General features: G+C 42.9%; 1 long non-coding RNA gene across 1 annotated transcript in view; it reads right to left on the bottom strand.

Annotated features, from left to right (window-relative positions):
• The window catches only part of LOC125149523 (uncharacterized), a 54,342-nt gene that overhangs the window by 1,289 nt on the left and 38,162 nt on the right, over positions 1-14,891 (bottom strand). The window contains exons 2-3 of the long non-coding RNA XR_007145958.1: positions 11,379-11,529; positions 4,240-4,410 (exon numbers count right to left, since the gene is read on the bottom strand). This is a non-coding gene — a long non-coding RNA (uncharacterized LOC125149523). The remainder of the gene's footprint in view (positions 1-4,239; positions 4,411-11,378; positions 11,530-14,891) is intronic.

The following is a 14,891-nucleotide window of genomic DNA, read 5'->3' as shown; positions in this document are numbered from 1 at the left end:
TTGTTCTGCATTTCTGTAGCTCTCCCTGTCCTGAGAGTCCCTCCTACCTACTCCATCTATGCCTTTCTGGGACTTACTGATTTTCTGTCTGAGTTATCCATTGAGGTATGTCGGGTGTCAAAGTCCCCCATTATTGTATTTACCATCAATTTCTCCCTTTATGTCTTAATATTTGCCTTATATATTTAGGCGCTCCTAGGTTGGGTGCATAGGTATTTACAATTGTTATATCCTCTTGCTGAATTGATCCCCTTATCATTATGTAAAGCCCTTCTTTGTCTTTTCTTACAGTCTGATTTAAAGCCTATTTTGTAGTTTTCCATCCCTTCATTTTCAGTTTGTGTCTTTAGGTTTGAAATGAGTCTCAGATAGGCAGCATATAGATAGGCTTTGGGTTTGTTGGTTTTTTTTTTTTTTTTAAGATTTAAAAAAAAGGGGCGCCTGGGTGGCGCAGTTGGTTAAGCGTCCGACTTCAGCCAGGTCACGATCTCGCGGTCCGTGAGTTCGAGCCCCGCGTCGGGCTCTGGGCTGATGGCTCAGAGCCTGGAGCCTGTTTCCGATTCTGTGTCTCCCTCTCTCTCTGCCCCTCCCCCGTTCATGCTCTGTCTCTCTCTGTCCCAAAAATAAATAATAAACGTTGAAAAAAAAAAGATTAAAAAATGTTTATTCATTTTTGAGAGAGAGAGAGAGAAAGAATGAGCATGAGCGAGGTCAGGGGCAGAGAGAGAGGGAGACACAGAATCTGAAGCAGGCTCCAGGCTCTGAGCTGTCAGCACAGGGCCCAATGCGGGGCTCGAACTCAAGAATTGTGAGATCATGACCTGAGCCAAAGTTGGATGCTTAATTGACTAAGCCACTCAGGCACTGCCCCTCTCCCCCAGATATTTGTAATTTTTTTTGTTTTTGAGAGAGAGCGAGCAGGGGGTGTGGGTAGAGACAGGGGGACAGAGGATACAAAGTGTGCTCTGTGTTGACAGCAGAGAACCTGATGCAGGGCTCAAATTCATGAGCCAGGAGATCATGACCTAAGCCAAAGTCAGAGGCTTAACCAACTGAGTCATCCAGGTGCCCTCTTTTAGCACTTTTGAATATATCTGGTTACTCCCTTCTAGCCTGCAGAATTTGTGCTGAAAAATCAGCTGATAGTCTTTTGGGTATTCCTTTGTATTTAACTAGTTGCTTTCCTCTTGCTGCTGTTAAGATTCAATCTGTATCTTTAGTTTTGGACATTTTAATCATTACTTGTCTTGTTGTAAACCTCTGTGGGTTCATCTTCTTTGGGTTCACAGCTCTGTGCTTCCTGGACCTGGATGTCTGTTTCTTTCCTCAGGTTAGGGAAGTTTTTAGCTATTATTTCTTCAAATAAATTTTCTGCCCCTTTCCCTCTCTTCTGGGACCCCTATAATGTGAATGTTGTTATGCTTGATGTTGTCTCTTTGGTCTCTTAAATTAGCCTCATTTTTTAAGTCTTTTTTCTTTTGGCTGTTGAACTTGGATGATTTCTACTACCCTATCTTCCATATTGCCAATCCGTCCTTCTGCATTATCTAAGATTCCCTCTTTTCACTTCTGTTATCATATTAAAAAAAATTTTTTTTAATGTTTTTTTTTGAGACAGAAAGAGTGCAAACAGGGGAGGGGCAAAGAGCAAGGGGGACAGAGGATCCAAAGCAGGGCTTGAAATCACAAACCATGAGATCATGACCTGAACTGACATTGGATGCTCAACTGACGGAGCCACCCAGGCACCCCTCAGTTATCACATTCTTCAGCTCTGATTTTTTAAAAATATTTTCTCTTCATTGAAGTTCTGTGTTCATCCATTCTTCTCCCAAGTTCAATGAGTATCTTTATGACCACTGCTTTGAACTCTATCAGGTAGACTGCTTATCTTCATTTCATTTAGTTCTTTTTCTGAAGTTTTGTTTTGTTCTTTCATTTGGAACATATCCCTGTATTTTGCCTGATTCTCTGCGTTTGTTTCTATGTATTAGGTAAATCAACTACATTTCTTGGTCTTAAAAGAGTGGCCTTATGTAGAAGTTGTCTGTGGGGCCCAGAAGTGCAAACCCCCTAGTTACTAGAACCAGGCATTACGAAGCTGTGCTGTGTCAGCTGCATGTGCCCTTCTGTAGTGGCTGGGCTGTTATGATTGCAAGTGTGTTAATGGGCAGGGCTGGGCTGGGCTGCGATGCCCAGCTGTGGCTACTGCAGGTTATGCTGGTGTGCAGGACTAGCCTCCAGTGTGGCTGGCTGCAATTGTTGTGAGTGTACTGGTGAGTGGTGTTGCCCTTCCGCCTCCAGCAGGAGCTGCTTTGGAGGGGTGCTGGTCTGGCTGAGGCTACCCACTGGGTGGGGCAGGGTTGTAGCCACTTTGTGGGGGTGGGGCACCAGTCCTGGTCAAGACTGCCTATCAGGTGCGGCAGGGCAGGAGCCACTGAGGCAGGTGGGGCACTGATCCTGGCTGAGGCTGCCCACTGAATATGGCAGGGCAGGTCTGCATGGGAATGACATGGCAAGGTGAGCAGTGCTAGCAAGGTAGATGAAGAGCATCATGTGGCAGAAAAAACCAGGATTCTTGTCCTGATGGAAAGGACTGTTGAAAGAAGACAGATAAGTGTGCTGAATGTTGCAGGGCAGTTTGCACTGCTGGGAACCTGCACTGAGTCTGCGGCATGTCAGGAGAGGGGGCCCTAAGGGAGTAACGTTTAAACTAAGGCCTGAAGGATGAGGAGAGAAACAGAGGGAAGATGCTGATTCACACATCCTTTGTGCTAAGCCACTTCCATCATTTCATCTAGTTTTGACAACAACCCTTTAAAATAGGTATTATCCCCATTTTTCAGATGAGAAAGCAGAGGCTCAGAAAGCTGAAGAGCCCTATCCAAGGTCACCTACTTAATATGTGGCAGAATGAGGACTTAAGCTCTAGTCAGCATGATTCAAAAGCCAATCCAGTTAAAAGGCTGTTGCCATAGTCATGGCCAGAAAAGATGATGGCGTTAGTGGATATGGAGAAAAGTGGATGTGTGGGCTCAAGAGGGACAATGCAAGTAGAATTGACGGGACTCAGTGAGTAGTGTTGAGATAAAGGAGGAATCAAAGACGAGTCTTTGTTTCTGCCTTGATTGGGTGACCAGTGATCTACCCAGGCAGATCATTTACCAAGAGGAGAAAAGGGAGAAGCAAGTTTAGAGGGAAGGAATCATTCATCTAAATTTGATACATTCCATTTCAGTTAAAAAAATTTGGTTGATTCAATGAAAACAGGGAGAATTCCATGCCTAGAAACTCACCCTCTTCATGCCCCCTCAATCCCAGTGTTGTCTGTCGATATCTTCTAATGTCCTAAGGCACCCTGATTCTTTTCTGATCCTTGGTCCCTCTGACATCCAAACCCCAAGCAGATCATGACCAAGAGAATGCTGTCCTTGGCCACACCACTTACTCTCACAGAAGTGGCCCTCTGGCTGCCGTGTGCTTTTACCTGCTCTTTCCTGACACTTCTTCTCTACTGAGGTTCTGTCGGGAAGGAGTTGCTCTTGTGGCTGAGCTTCTTCTGGCAGAGGCCCACCCCCACCCCCCAGCATTCAAACTACTCTGTGTGAGCAGCCTCTGCCTCCCCATCCTCAGAAGGGCCCTGCCCCTGCTTTAACCATCTTCCGTTACAGTCCTGAAATTCCTACCGAATTTAATGAGGGGCCCACATCATCATTTTGTACCTGGTCCCACAGATCATGTAGCCAGTCCTGTCTATATGTCTGCATCATAATGATGGGAAACAGGGAGTGGCATCCTTTCCCATCTGTGGAATGAACCTCATTTCCAGCTAGGAAGACCCACTGCTTTAAATCATAGGGAGATAAAAAAAAAAGAGCTCACTTCGTTTCCATGAAATATGCAGTTTTATGTGCAGTTTTATGTTTCTTCCTGGGTAATAACTTAGGAGGGAACCTTGGGAATAGAATACAGAAATAACAAATTATGGGCTATTAAATGTGGTTAATTAGTTCTTTATAGCTTAGGTAGAGGCATGGCTGAGTTACTCTGGCATACACAGTTACAGGTAGCAATGTGGGACTGTTTAAATACAACTCAGCGTCCCTCAGGAGGTGGAGGGAGGAGCAACTGAGTAATCCCGGCCTGGCTTTCGAAGCTGAAACCTCCACCAAGGCCATACCTCTGGTCAGAGTATGATCTCTCACAAGCCTAATCACGCAGTGATTAGGGACCTCTTACCTGCGATCCCCTCAGCTCTGCAAGTGTGGAGGTGGTCAGTGTGCAGCCTGGGCACCCTGCAGCAGCCTCTGGGGTGGAACTCATACTTGTGCTCCAAGAAGTCTCCAAGCTGGTTTCATCTGCCACTCAGGCTCCAAACAGCTACAAATCCTTGCTCACTTCAGTAAATATCTATTTAAAAAAAAATTGAATCAAAAAAATGTTGGATTCCTAGCTGAAAAAGGATGCAGAAATGCTCTGCTGCTTATTATCACAGCCCTTTTCATCCTGATGAGCTAATGTATGAAGCACTAGGACCACTGAGTGGAAAGTCTCCAGTGTTACTTACAGCAGTAATACCTAAGACTCAATGGACATAGCACACAGAAAATATAATCCACCCTCCCCCCCAAATTCCTTGTTCCATAGCCAATATCAATTCAAACTTATTGTGAAAGGCTTTTAGAATGTACTAGGTCATCCCATTTATTCTCCACTGAACTGATCATATAACTGTGGTCCTGTTCAGGAAGCTTAGCTGACATCCCTGGATTCACAAAAAAACTTGAATTCTTTAGTCTGGTATCTGCATGCTTCCCATTCTGACAACAGCTGGGCTTTCCAGCTCTATCTCACCAAAGCCTGCATTCCAGTCACACCTAATTATTCTTTACCCCATGTACTTTACCCCATGTATCCCATGTCTATCTCCTCTCCCTCAACTTTTATATTTGTATTTATTGAGTGCCTATCCTTGCTAGGTCCAGGGGATACAAAAGGAGGAAAGCAGGCTCAGTCCCTAGCCTTGGGGTCTTATAGTCTAGTAAACCCATGCATTATGCAAACCTTCATGGCAAACTGTGAGAAGGGTTATGAAGGAAAGGAGGCTCCAAGTACCCACATTAGGGGTTTGGTATAGTTGGGGCATCAGGAAAGCTTCCTTGAGAAGTATGATTTCTGTGAAAAGAGACAGAGGTGGTAACTAGGCACCACTGGTAGACAGGGGAGGCTGTGTGGAGGGCAGGCTCCAGGCCAGGCTAGCAAGAGCAGAGGCCCTGGATGCAAGGCCATTTGAAAGAAGGCACTGAAAGGGCAGGGAGGCTAGAGTGCAGAGGGCAAGGGGAGACTCAGATAAGCAGAGTCTGAACTTAAAGAATGTGGTCTTCATCCCTAGAGCCATGGGAGGCCTTTGAAAGATTTTTTCAGAAGTAACATCAGAGGACCTTCTATTATTATTATCAAGTTTTATTTTTATTTATTTTGAAAGAGAATCCCGAGCTGGTTCCTCACTGTCAGTGCACAGCCTGATGCAGGGCTCGAACTCATGAACTATGGGATCATGACATGAGCCGAAGTCAGACGCTTGGCCAACTGAGCCACTCTGGCAGCTGCCCCCACTTTTTAAAAGTAGACTGTGTCCAATGTGGGTCTTGAACTCTTGACCCAGAGATCAAGAGTCACATGCTCTACCAACTGGGCCAGCCAGGTGCCCCATCAGATTTGTGGATTTTTTTTTTAATGTTTATTTTAGTTTTGAGAGGAGGGAGGGGCAGAGTCTAAAGCAGGCTCCAGGATCCGAGTTGTCAGCACAGAGCCTGATGCAGGGCTCAACTGTGAAATCGTGACGTGACCTAAATTGAGAGCAAGAGTCAGATGTTTAGCCAACTGAGCCACCCAGGCACCCTGATCAGAGCTGTGTTTTTACGGAGCTTCTGGAAGAGGTACAGGGCACTTGCAGGGGGATCAGGTGAAAAGGGAGGAACAGTGCAATAAAGTGTTTGGGGTATAGAGAGGGGAGAAGCCAGATCTTTGTCCTGCACAGTGGGAAGGACATGGTGTCATCTAGTGAGTGTCTGTGAGTCCCGGGGAAGTCTGGGAGCTTGTTTTGAAGAAAGCTGTCCAAATGTTGTGCTCAAAGGGATGTCTGGGCCGCAGGTGGATGTGTGACAGAAAGAATAGGAGGCAAAAACTAACCTCCAGATCAAGAAGAGGGATGCCTAAGTAGCTCGGTTGAGCTTCCGGCTCTTGGTTTCAGCTCAGGTCATGATCTCAGTTTGTGGGATCAAGCCTCATGTTGGGCTCCTTGCTGACAGTGCGGAGCCTGCTTGGAATTCTCTCTCTGTCCCTTTCCCTCTCTCTCTGCCCTTCCCCTGTACACTTGCGTGCTCTCTCTCTTAAAATAAATAAACTTAAAAAAAGATCAGGAAGGAGAAATGGAGCTGGCAAAGAGAGTCAAGAAGGAAAAAAATGAGGATATGGTGCTAAAAGAACAGGGAAGAAAGTATTTCAGAAAGCACCAGCCCTGAAGGGCAAGTGAGCCCCACAAAGGGAAGGGGAAATGAATGGCAGAAAGAAGTTCCTAGTCTAGAAGGCAGAGCACAGGGAGTTCCTGGAGCTGGAGCAGGTGGGACTGGAAGGTGGCTGGGGGCAAGGTGGCAGAGGAGGCCTGGAGACCAGTGGAGCTGGATCAAGAAGGGCCTCAGTAAGGAGTTTGGATGTGATCCTGAGGGTCAGTAGAGTGTTGTTAAAGGTTTGAGCTAGTTTGTCTTTTTAATTAAAAACAAAATGCATGTTCCTTTGTAAATAAAAGAACCACCCTCCACCCAAACTCTGTAGTAGCATAGAAATGTATTAACAAGTGAAGGTTCTTCTGCTGAACCCTACTCCTCAGCTAGCACTTTGGTGTTACCATTCCAGACTTTCTGCCATTCACAAACATCTTTAGTTTTGTGTAAATGGGATCATGCTACATATAATTTTTGCAACTGCCCTTATTCAATCAGTAATCTTGGGTTTCCTTCTGGGTGAGTATATGCAGATATGCTCCACTGGTCTGAATGGCTAACCACAACCTGGATATACCTGTGTAACAAACTGCCACCAAATTAGTAGCTTAAAATGATACAAATTTGTTATCTCACAGTTTCCATGGGTCAGGAGGCTGGCACTGAGTGGCTGGTCTTCTGCTCAGAGTCTCCCCAGGGTTGCTCTCTCATTGAGACTTAGAGCCATCCTCCAACCTCTTTCACATTGTTGGCAGAATTCACCTCCTTGCAGATTTAGGACTGCAGTTCATTTCCTTGCTGGCTTCAGTCAGGGCCACTCTCGGTTCCTAGAGGTTCCTTCATCTTCAGAACCAATAATACCTCAAGCTTTATACTTCTTTCAAGGAAGAGCTTAGTCCTTTTGGAGGAGTCACCTGATTAGGTCAGGGCCACTCAGGATAACCACTCTTTCTTCAGGTCAGCTGGCCATCTGATAAGCTACTCATGGGAACGGAATTCATGCCGTCACAAGTTTCACCCACACTCAAGGTCACTGTGTCCTCATCTTAGAATCTGGCCAACCACAATACCATATAATTGCCTTCCAATATGTGTTCCACGTTTTGCTTTCTGCAAACAGCTCCAATTAGTTTTTGCATATATTTTGTATGCTTTGTAAACATTTTTGTTGGGTTTTAAAAAGTGACATTTGTGGGTTGAACAATAATCACACTATAATTTTTTTAATTTTTTAAAATTTAATTTATTGTTTATTTTTGAGAGCGAGTGAGCATGTGTGCACAAGTGGGGGAGGGGTAGAGAGAGAGGGAGACAGAGGATCTGAAGCAGGTTCCATGCTGACAGCAACAAGCCTGATGCAGGGCTCAAACTCACAAACTGTGAGATCATGACTTGAGCCAAAGTCAGAAGCTTAACCTACTGGGCCGCCCAGGTGCCCTGTGCAGTTCTTTTTAAAACAAACTTTTACCTTGGAGGGGCACCTGGGTGGCTCAGTCGGTTAGGCGTCCAACTTCGGCTCAGGTCAGAATCTCATGGTTCATAGGTTCAAACACCGTATTGGGCTCTGTGCTGACAGCTTGGAGCCTGGAGGCTGCTTCAGATTCTGTGTCTCCCTCTTCCTCTGCCCCTCCCCCATTCATACTCTGTCTCTCTCAAAAATAAACATTAAAAAAAGAAAAATTAAAAAATAAATAAAACTTTTAACTTGGAATAATTTTCTACAGACTCCTTTTCTATGTGTGATTTCTCATATGATTTTTAAAAATAGCTTTTTATTTTATAAACTTTTAGATTTGCAGAAAAAAATTAAAAAAATTTTTTTTCAACGTTTATTTATTTTTGAGAGATGGAGAGAGATAGAGCATGAGTGGGGGAGGGGCAGAGAGAGAGGGAGACACAGAATCTGAGGCAGGTTCCAGGCTCTGAGCTGTCAGCACAGAGCCTGATGTTGGGTTCAAACCCACGAACTATGAGACCATGACCTGAGCTGAAGTTGGACACTTAACCAACTGAGCCACCAGGTGCCCCTATGTTTACAGAAAAATTGAGCAGATAGTACAGAGTTCCCATGTACCTTGCACCTACTTTCCCCTATTATTAACATCTTCTATTACATGGTGACATTAACTACAGTCCAAAGTTTATTCAGATGTCCTTAGTTTTCACCTAATGTCCTTTTTCTGTTCCAGGATCCCATGGAGGATATCACCTTATGTTCAGTCATCACAGCTCTATGCTTTTCTTGGCTTTTCTTGTTTCTTTTTTTTTTAATTTTTTTTATTTTTTTTTTTTCAACGTTTATTTATTTTTGGGACAGAGAGAGACAGAGCATGAACGGGGGAGGGGCAGAGAGAGAGGGAGACACAGAATCGGAAACAGGCTCCAGGCTCTGAGCCATCAGCCCAGAGCCTGACACGGGGCTCTAACTCATGGACCGCGAGATCGTGACCTGGCTGAAGTCGGACGCTTAACTGACTGCGCCACCAGGCGCCCCAGGCTTTTCTTGTTTCTTAGACTTTCCTTATTTTTGATGACTTTGACATGTTTGAGGTACTGGTCAGGTATTTTGTAGAATGTCCCTCAATTAGAATTTGTCGGATGTTTTTCTCATGCTTAGACTAGGGTTTTTAGGTGCCATTCTCATGACAGCCACTCAAGGGTATATACTATAACATGTCACTATTGATGTTGAGCTTGGGCACCTGGCTGAGGTAGTATTTGTCAAGTTTCTCCACTGCAAAGTGTCTCTTTTCCTCCCTTTTCATACTTCCAGGGTTGGAAGGAAATCACTATGTGCAGGAAGTTATGGTCTGTCTCACTGAGAGCGAAGTACCTACACAGAGTTCTGCAAAGGGGATTTGTCCAGTCTCCTCCATTTATACAATCATTGATTACCATCAGTATTGACTCACAGATATTTACTTACACTTTGGGTTATATTCCTTTAGGGCTGACATAAGGTTTACTATTTCAAAAAAATTTTTTTAACGTTTATTTATTATTGAGAGACACAGAGACACAGAGCATGAGCAGGGGAGGGGCCGAGAGATGGAAAGACACAGAATCTGAAGCAGGCTCCAGGCTCTGAGCTGTCAGCACAGAGCTGGACGTGGGGCTCGAAATCACAAACTGTGAGATCATGACCTGAGCTGAAGTCGGACGCTTAATCGACTGACCACCCAGGCGCCCGTGACATAAAGTTTATTCACCTGCTTGGGTACTATTAGGCTTCTGCACTGATGGATCATAATATTTCTACATGTGACAATCTCTACAGTCTCTTTGACATTCTATGGTGTAGTAATAAACTTTTCTAATCCTGATGGCAAATTTAATTCCCTCCTTTATTTATGTTGTTTCAATTGTTCCAGTTTTGGCCACTGGGAGCTTTTTCAGTTGTCTCCTGTGCCCTTTGACATATGCCATCTTTATTGTTTTTCTTTTCTTTTTTTTTTTTTTTTTTTTGTCTGATGAGCACTTCCTTACTTTTCTTCCTTACAAAAGGCTCATCTTGTGTATTTCCTACCTCAGTCCTAAAATCAGCCATTTCTCCAAGGTGCCCTGGTTTCTTTTATTAGAGAACAGAATTAGAAACCAAAATCTAGGGGCACCTGGCTGGCTCAGTCAGGACAGCATGCAACTCTTGATCTTGTGGTCATGAGTTCAAGTCCCATGTTGGCCACAGAGCTTAAAAGAAAAAAAGTGGGGTATCTGGGTGGCTCAGTCGGTTAAGCATTCGACTCTTGATTTTGGCTCAGGTCATGATGTCACGGTTGATGGGATGGAGCCCCATGTCAGGGTCTGTACTGACAGCATGGAGCCTGCTTGGGATTCGATTCTTTCTCTCCCTTTTCCTCTGTCCCTCCCCTATTCATTGTCACTTGCTCTCAAAATAAATAAAACATTAAAAAAAAAAAAAAAGAAACCAAGATCTGGGCATTAGATGTACTCAATGCTACTGGAGTGTCACTGCTGTTTGGTACTCTCAGCAGCAGAGCTAAGAAATACCTATGTGTATACTAACCCATGTATATATGTCTATATATAAATATTTCTATATCCAACAATTTCTACTGTCTCTTAATATTCCCTTGGTGTAGTATGTCATAATCTGTTAGCAAATTTAGTTCCCTAAGTGATCATAGTTTTTTTCTGAGACAAAGTGTACATTATCATCCATCATGGTGAAAGCCTAGCAGTATCCAAACATGCGATTACCTCTTATGTCAGCCCTAAAGGTACAGTATGTGGTTTGACTTTGTGGAAGTAAAGGCTTCCCTATTTCATAAGACCCCTATATTTCTTCCCTTTTCTACCCTGAAAGAGAGCCACTTAGCACAAGTCATAGGAGTATGTGCTGGGGGAAAAAAAAGGGGGGGGGGAAGGAGGGGTGGATGCCTAGGTGGCTCAGTCGGTAAAGTGTCTGACTCCTGATCTCAGCTCAGGTCTTGATCTCAGGGTCATGAGTTCAAGCCCCACATTGGGCTCTGAGCTGAGTGTGAAGACTACTCTAAAAAAAAAAAAAAAAAAAAAAAAAAAAAAAAAAAAGATGGAGGAGGAGGAGGAACAAGAGGAGGAGGAAGAGGAGGAGGAGGAAGAAGAAGAAATATGTGCTGGGAGCTATCAGAAACCTTAAGAGAAATGTTTTTTGGTCTGGTACATGCTCTACTTTGAAGAACTAAGGGCTTGGGACAGTGTCTACAGTCCACAGTGGAACCAGAAACCCAGGCTGGGGTGGGCTGGCAGTGGGGCAGACTTGGGAAGAGAAAGGGGAGGTCAACCTGGAAGAGAAAGGAGTATCAAGGAATCCTTTGAAGGTGACTCTAGAGAGAGACTAAAAAGTAATCAAATGAGGAAGTGAAGAAACAGTTTTACCTCTAGCTGGGATCCATGAATGCTGGAGATTGGCTCTAAGAAGGCGCTTTTCTCTCTGGAGATGAACAGTTTCTTCTAGATGTGACAGGGCAACATGTCAGGGTTACAATTCCATTCTGCAACGTCTTGGATAATGAACCTCTACCGGCGTCTGAAAGTAGGATTTTGACATAAAAAACAGTTTCTTCAGTTTTCAGAGTTTTTATCTGGGTTTCTTTCAGATACTTTTAGCATTTATGTCTATCCTCTAGAAGAGACAAAGCCCACTCACTAACTGCCAGTATAAAGATTTCAGTGAGGGTGACTGAAGGCAAACTGTACTGGTTTGGGAATAAAACGCTTCTTTCCGCAACTATATGCTAACCTGGCAGTGCCTTTAACCACTTTGGTAATTTTATTCCTTTAATAACCTTTAATTTTTTTTTTTTTGCTACAGAAACAATGTTTATCATCATTTTAAAATTCAGACAATACCAACAAACAAAATGAAGAAAATAAAAATCATTCATAATTCTACGATCCAGAAAGAATCACTATTTATATTTTTGAGCAGTCTTTTTTTTCTCCTATGGACATATACATAAATGTAATTCATAAAAATTGAATCATGTTTTATATAATGTTTAGTATAAAACCTGCTCTTTTACATCTAACACTATATTATGCACACCTATGCTCACTTGGATTTGCCATTCTCCAGTGTTCAGAAGCTGGATCTAAACACGGAAGACACACGGACTGAATCCTCACTTTTAATAGGCATTGCCAAATCATCCTCCAAGAGGTTGTGCTGTGTTACATTTCCACCAATAACGTTTACATATTCCCCCTAACTAATATCAGGTGATGATTTTAAATCTCTTCCATTTGGAGAGATGGAAAAAAGGTAATTTCACTGGTGTTTTAATCTAGATTTGTTATTACTTGCACCTTACAACTTTCTAAGACCACTATCCCTTCTTTGCTTAGTTTTACTTTCTTCCACATACTGAATTGACTGTCTCCAGGAAAATTTCTACTTACTTTTTCATCCTTCTTCCTTTGACAGATTTAAGTATTTTGCATCTATATTCATAAGGGATGTTGGTCTATAACTGTGTTTTTCTGTAAGTTCTCATCAGGTCTTTTTACACAGGTAATACTGGCCTCATCAAATGAATTCAGAAGTGTTACCTTCTTCTCCATTCTCTGATAAAATTTGCGTAAGATTGGTGTTACTTCTTCCTCAAAATTTTGCTAGGAATTATCAGTAATAACTCCTTTTTATTTCTGGTATTTATGTTCTGTAATGGATGTTTTCTTCCTTTTTTCCTTCCTTGGTCCATCAAGCTAGAGCTTAACAATTTGGCTGCTCTTTTTTTTTTTTTTTTTTAATTTTTTTTTTAACGTTTATTTATTTTTGAGACAGAGAGAGACAGAGCGTGAGCAGGGGAGGGGCAGAGAGAGAGGGAGACACAGAATCTGAAACAGGCTCCAGGCTCTGAGCTGTCAGCAAGCACAGAGCCCGACGCGGGGCTCGAACTCACGAACCATGAGATCATGACCTGAGCCGAAGTCGGACGCTTAACCGACCAAGCCACCCAGGCGCCCCAGGCTGCTCTTTTTACAAAGAACAAGAACCAACTATTAGCTTTGGTGATTTTCTCTCTGGTTTGTTTTCTCTATATTAATTTGTTATTTTCTTCTTTCTGATTATCTTGGGTTTCTGTTTATCCTTTTTAATTTCTTAGGTGATAACAAACCTTTCTTCTTTTTTAATGTAAGTATTTATTTCCCAGCTTTAGTGAGATATAATTGACATACAACATTGTGTAGGTTTAAGGTATACAACATGTTGACTTGATACACTTAACATATTGTGAAATGATTACCACTGCTCTCTTAGCAACTTTTAAGTTTATATATGGTATTAATTATAAGTATCATGCTGTATATTAGATCCCCAAACTTATTCATCTTATAACTGAAAGTCTAACTTTTGACCATATCTCCCCATTTCCCCCAAACCCTACTCCTTGGTAACCACCATTATACTCTTCTGTTTTTAGAAGTTTGGCTTAAAATTTTTTTTTTAAATGTTTATTTATTTTTGAGAGAGAGAGAGAGACAGAGTGCAAACAGGGGAGGGGCAGACAGAGAGGGAGACACAGAATCTGAAGCAGGCTCCAGGCTCTGAGCGGTCAGTACAGAGCCAGATGCAGGGCTTGAACTCATGAACCGTGAGATCATGACCTAAGCTGAAGTCGGCCACTTAACCAACTGAGCCACCCAGGTGTCCCTTAACTTTATTTTTTTAATGGCATCTTCATTAGTTACTAAGCTATTGTTTTTAGCCTTAAGCCCATCCTTCTACATTCTGCTCTGCAACACTGGAAATGAAATTCTGCAAAACCATAGGTCTCCTTACCCAGCTGGCTTCCTGACAAATCCCACCAACAGGGGAGCACTAGAGACAGAAAAGAATACAGGAGAAGAGAGAAGAGAGTTGCTCCTTCCTGTTTTGCTTGCTGCTACCTACTGTCAGTGTTTGCTCTAGGATTGGTTCTTTACCATTAAGGCAATATTCTGTTCCAGTTTCCAGGCTCTTATAGCATTCCCAGAATGAGACTTATTACACCTTCTGGAGGTACCAGCCAGGAAGTACTCTGTGATAGACAGTATAATATCAAAGATATCCACGTCCTAATTGCTGGAACCTACTGAATATGGTATTTTACAGTGCAAACAGGAATTTGCAGATACGGTTAAGAATGCTGAAATGGGAGATTATTCTCCATAATCCCGGTGGGTGGCCCCAATGTAATCACAAATGTCCTTAAAAGTGGAAGGAGGAGGCAGAAAGGTCAATGTCAGAGTGGTGAAATGTGTGAAGGACATAGCTGGCCATTGCTGGCTTTGGAGATGAAGGAAAGAGTCAGAAACCAATATGGGAACCCTCCAGAAGCTGGCAAAAGCAAGGAAATGTTTTCCCAAGAGCCTCCAGAAGGAACACAGCCCTACTGGCACCTTGATTTTTTTGCTTAGTGAGATCTGTGTAAATCTGTGTCAAACTTCTAACCTATACAACTATAAAATAACCTGTTTTAAGCCACTAAATTTGTAGTTTGTTACAATAGAAATAGGAATAGAAAACTAATATATACCCCAACATCAGAGGTCTGGGTTCCAGCTCTTGTCAGGACCCTCTTCCAAGCTTCTAGGTATCCATTACTCCAAATTCTCCCCTTGTTTTCCCAGCCCTATGGGTGGTAACTGTTTCCTGTGGGTACTATTTACATGGTACTTCAGGGTTCCCCTCTGTATTTTGAGTCTTCTATACCTCTTTAATGAACCCCTGGAATAAGTTCTTCCCACTAAAATAACTAGGGTGGTTGGTTGCCTTTTTCCTAATTCAGTATCTGACACAGAACTTTGCTACTTTTATTATAGTCACATCTCTTAGCATTTTCCCCCTTTATGGCTTTTTGGTTTTGTGATTTATATAAGAATTTCTCTATTCCAAGATCTTTTTTA

The sequence above is a fragment of the Prionailurus viverrinus genome, chromosome D3 (assembly GCF_022837055.1).
Source record: "Prionailurus viverrinus isolate Anna chromosome D3, UM_Priviv_1.0, whole genome shotgun sequence".
NCBI classification, from domain to species: domain Eukaryota; kingdom Metazoa; phylum Chordata; class Mammalia; order Carnivora; family Felidae; genus Prionailurus; species Prionailurus viverrinus.
The sequence above is the reverse complement of the archived record's forward strand: the minus strand, read 5'-3'. Positions and strand labels throughout refer to the sequence as shown.